Here is a 4756-nt window from a genome sequence, read left to right on the forward strand (position 1 = left end):
AGCTTCAGAGTGCAGAGTGGAGCTTCAGAGTGGAGCTTCAGAGTGCAGAGTGGAGCTTCAGAGTGGAGCTTCAGAGTGCAGAGTGGAGCTTCAGAGTGGAGCTTCAGAGTGCAGAGTGGAGCTTCAGAGTGGAGCTTCAGAGTGCAGAGTGGAGCTTCAGAGTGGAGCTTCAGAGTGCAGAGTGGAGCTTCAGAGTGCAGAGTGGAGCTTCAGAGTGGAGCTTCAGAGTGCAGAGTGGAGCTTCAGAGTGGAGCTTCAGAGTGCAGAGTGGAGCTTCAGAGTGCAGAGTGGAGCTTCAGAGTGCAGAGTGGAGCTTCAGAGTGGAGCTTCAGAGTGGAGCTTCAGAGTGGAGCTTCAGAGTGGAGCTTCAGAGTGGAGCTTCAGAGTGGCGCTTCAGAGTGGCGCTTCAGAGTGGCGCTTCAGAGTGGAGCTTCAGAGTGGAGCTTCAGAGTGGAGCTTCAGAGTGGAGCTTCAGAGTGGAGCTTCAGAGTGCAGAGTGGAGCTTCAGAGTGGAGCTTCAGAGTGGAGCTTCAGAGTGGAGCTTCAGAGTGGAGCTTCAGAGTGGAGCTTCAGAGTGCAGAGTGGAGCTTCAGAGTGGAGCTTCAGAGTGCAGAGTGGAGCTGCAGAGTGGAGCTTCAGAGTGCAGAGTGGAGCTTCAGAGTGCAGAGTGGAGCTTCAGAGTGCAGAGTGGAGCTTCAGAGTGGAGCTTCAGAGTGCAGAGTGGAGCTTCAGAGTGGAGCTTCAGAGTGCAGAGTGGCGCTTCAGAGTGGAGCTTCAGAGTGCAGAGTGGAGCTTCAGAGTGGAGCTTCAGAGTGCAGAGTGGAGCTTCAGAGTGCAGAGTGGAGCTTCAGAGTGGAGCTTCAGAGTGCAGAGTGGAGCTTCAGAGTGGAGCTTCAGAGTGCAGAGTGGAGCTTCAGAGTGCAGAGTGGAGCTTCAGAGTGGAGCTTCAGAGTGCAGAGTGGAGCTTCAGAGTGCAGAGTGGAGCTTCAGAGTGGAGCTTCAGAGTGGAGCTTCAGAGTGGAGCTTCAGAGTGGAGCTTCAGAGTGGCGCTTCAGAGTGGCGCTTCAGAGTGGCGCTTCAGAGTGGCGCTTCAGAGTAGCGCTTCAGAGTGGCGCTTCAGAGTGGCGCTTCAGAGTGGAGCTTCAGAGTGGAGCTTCAGAGTGGAGCTTCAGAGTGCAGAGTGGAGCTTCAGAGTGGAGCTTCAGAGTGCAGAGTGGAGCTTCAGAGTGGAGCTTCAGAGTGCAGAGTGGAGCTTCAGAGTGGAGCTTCAGAGTGCAGAGTGGAGCTTCAGAGTGGAGCTTCAGAGTGCAGAGTGGAGCTTCAGAGTGCAGAGTGGAGCTTCAGAGTGCAGAGTGGAGCTTCAGAGTGCAGAGTGGAGCTTCAGAGTGCAGCTTCAGAGTGCAGAGTGGAGCTTCAGAGTGGAGCTTCAGAGTGCAGAGTGGAGCTTCAGAGTGGAGCTTCAGAGTGCAGAGTGGAGCTTCAGAGTGGAGCTTCAGAGTGCAGAGTGGAGCTTCAGAGTGGAGCTTCAGAGTGCAGAGTGGAGCTTCAGAGTGGAGCTTCAGAGTGCAGAGTGGAGCTTCAGAGTGGAGCTTCAGAGTGCAGAGTGCAGAGTGGAGCTTCAGAGTGGAGCTTCAGAGTGCAGAGTGGAGCTTCAGAGTGCAGAGTGGAGCTTCAGAGTGCAGAGTGGAGCTTCAGAGTGGAGCTTCAGAGTGGAGCTTCAGAGTGGAGCTTCAGAGTGGAGCTTCAGAGTGGAGCTTCAGAGTGGAGCTTCAGAGTGCAGAGTGGAGCTTCAGAGTGGAGCTTCAGAGTGCAGAGTGGTGCTTCAGAGTGGAGCTTCAGAGTGCAGTGTTCCAGAGTGCAGAGTGGAGCTTCAGAGTGGAGCTTCAGAGTGGAGCTTCAGAGTGCAGAGTGGAGCTTCAGAGTGGAGCTTCAGAGTGCAGAGTGGAGCTTCAGAGTGGAGCTTCAGAGTGCAGAGTGGAGCTTCAGAGTGCAGAGTGGAGCTTCAGAGTGGAGCTTCAGAGTGCAGAGTGGAGCTTCAGAGTGGAGCTTCAGAGTGCAGAGTGGAGCTTCAGAGTGCAGAGTGGAGCTTCAGAGTGGAGCTTCAGAGTGCAGAGTGGAGCTTCAGAGTGGAGCTTCAGAGTGCAGAGTGGAGCTTCAGAGTGGAGCTTCAGAGTGCAGAGTGGAGCTTCAGAGTGGAGCTTCAGAGTGCAGAGTGGAGCTTCAGAGTGGAGCTTCAGAGTGCAGAGTGGAGCTTCAGAGTGGAGCTTCAGAGTGGAGCTTCAGAGTGGAGCTTCAGAGTGGAGCTTCAGAGTGGAGCTTCAGAGTGGAGCTTCAGAGCTGCAGATTCAGAGTGGAGCTGCAGATTCAGAGTGGAGCTGCAGATTCAGAGTGGAGCTGCAGATTCAGAGTGGAGCTGCAGATTCAGAGTGGAGCTGCAGAGTGGAGCTTCAGAGTGGAGCTTCAGAGTGGAGCTTCAGAGTGGAGCTTCAGAGTGCAGAGTGGAGCTTCAGAGTGGAGCTTCAGAGTGCAGAGTGGAGCTTCAGAGTGGAGCTTCAGAGTGCAGAGTGGAGCTTCAGAGTGGAGCTTCAGAGTGCAGAGTGGAGCTTCAGAGTGCAGAGTGGAGCTTCAGAGTGCAGAGTGGAGCTTCAGAGTGCAGCTTCAGAGTGCAGAGTGGAGCTTCAGAGTGGAGCTTCAGAGTGCAGAGTGGAGCTTCAGAGTGGAGCTTCAGAGTGCAGAGTGGAGCTTCAGAGTGGAGCTTCAGAGTGCAGAGTGGAGCTTCAGAGTGGAGCTTCAGAGTGCAGAGTGGAGCTTCAGAGTGGAGCTTCAGAGTGCAGAGTGGAGCTTCAGAGTGCAGCTTCAGAGTGCAGAGTGGAGCTTCAGAGTGCAGCTTCAGAGTGCAGAGTGGAGCTTCAGAGTGGAGCTTCAGAGTGCAGAGTGGAGCTTCAGAGTGGAGCTTCAGAGTGCAGAGTGGAGCTTCAGAGTGGAGCTTCAGAGTGCAGAGTGGAGCTTCAGAGTGGAGCTTCAGAGTGCAGAGTGGAGCTTCAGAGTGGAGCTTCAGAGTGCAGAGTGGAGCTTCAGAGTGGAGCTTCAGAGTGCAGAGTGGAGCTTCAGAGTGCAGAGTGGAGCTTCAGAGTGCAGAGTGGAGCTGCAGAGTGCAGAGTGGAGCTGCAGAGTGCAGAGTGGAGCTGCAGATTCAGAGTGGAGCTGCAGATTCAGAGTGGAGCTGCAGATTCAGAGTGGAGCTGCAGATTCAGAGTGGAGCTGCAGAGTGGAGCTGCAGAGTGGAGCTGCAGAGTGGAGCTGCAGAGTGGAGCTTCAGAGTGGAGCTTCAGAGTGGAGCTGCAGAGTGGAGCTTCAGAGTGGCGCTTCAGAGTGGAGCTTCAGAGTGGAGCTTCAGAGTGGAGCTTCAGAGTGCAGAGTGGAGCTTCAGAGTGGAGCTTCAGAGTGCAGAGTGGAGCTTCAGAGTGGAGCTTCAGAGTGCAGAGTGGAGCTTCAGAGTGGAGCTTCAGAGTGCAGAGTGGAGCTTCAGAGTGCAGAGTGGAGCTTCAGAGTGCAGAGTGGAGCTTCAGAGTGCAGAGTGGAGCTTCAGAGTGGAGCTTCAGAGTGCAGAGTGGAGCTTCAGAGTGGAGCTTCAGAGTGCAGAGTGGAGCTTCAGAGTGGAGCTTCAGAGTGCAGAGTGGAGCTTCAGAGTGGAGCTTCAGAGTGCAGAGTGGAGCTTCAGAGTGGAGCTTCAGAGTGCAGAGTGGAGCTTCAGAGTGGAGCTTCAGAGTGCAGAGTGGAGCTTCAGAGTGCAGAGTGGAGCTTCAGAGTGCAGAGTGGAGCTTCAGAGTGGAGCTTCAGAGTGGAGCTTCAGAGGTGAGCTTCAGAGTGCAGAGTGGAGCTTCAGAGTGGAGCTTCAGAGTGGAGCTTCAGAGTGGAGCTTCAGAGTGCAGAGTGGAGCTTCAGAGTGGAGCTTCAGAGTGCAGAGTGGAGCTTCAGAGTGGAGCTTCAGAGTGCAGAGTGGAGCTTCAGAGTGCAGAGTGGAGCTTCAGAGTGCAGAGTGGAGCTTCAGAGTGCAGAGTGGAGCTTCAGAGTGCAGAGTGGAGCTTCAGAGTGCAGAGTGGAGCTTCAGAGTGGAGCTTCAGAGTGGAGCTTCAGAGTGGAGCTTCAGAGTGGAGCTTCAGAGTGGAGCTGCAGATTCAGAGTGGAGCTGCAGATTCAGAGTGGAGCTGCAGATTCAGAGTGGAGCTGCAGAGTGGAGCTGCAGAGTGGAGCTGCAGAGTGGAGCTGCAGAGTGGAGCTGCAGAGTGGAGCTGCAGAGTGGCGCTGCAGAGTGGCGCTTCAGAGTGGCGCTTCAGAGTGGCGCTTCAGAGTGGAGCTTCAGAGTGGAGAGTGGAGCTTCAGAGTGGAGCTTCAGAGTGGAGAGTGGAGCTTCAGAGTGGAGCTTCAGAGTGGAGAGTGGAGCTTCAGAGTGGAGCTTCAGAGTGGAGAGTGGAGCTTCAGAGTGGAGCTTCAGAGTGCAGAGTGGAGCTTCAGAGTGGAGCTTCAGAGTGCAGAGTGGAGCTTCAGAGTGGAGCTTCAGAGTGCAGAGTGGAGCTTCAGAGTGGAGCTTCAGAGTGCAGAGTGGAGCTTCAGAGTGGAGCTTCAGAGTGCAGAGTGGAGCTTCAGAGTGGAGCTTCAGAGTGCAGAGTGGAGCTTCAGAGTGGAGCTTCAGAGTGCAGAGTGGAGCTTCAGAGTGCAGAGTGGAGCTTCAGAGTGCAGAGTGGAGCTTCAGAGT

This window comes from Lissotriton helveticus, chromosome 8, assembly GCF_964261635.1.
Source record: "Lissotriton helveticus chromosome 8, aLisHel1.1, whole genome shotgun sequence".
Classification (NCBI taxonomy): Eukaryota; Metazoa; Chordata; class Amphibia; order Caudata; family Salamandridae; genus Lissotriton; species Lissotriton helveticus.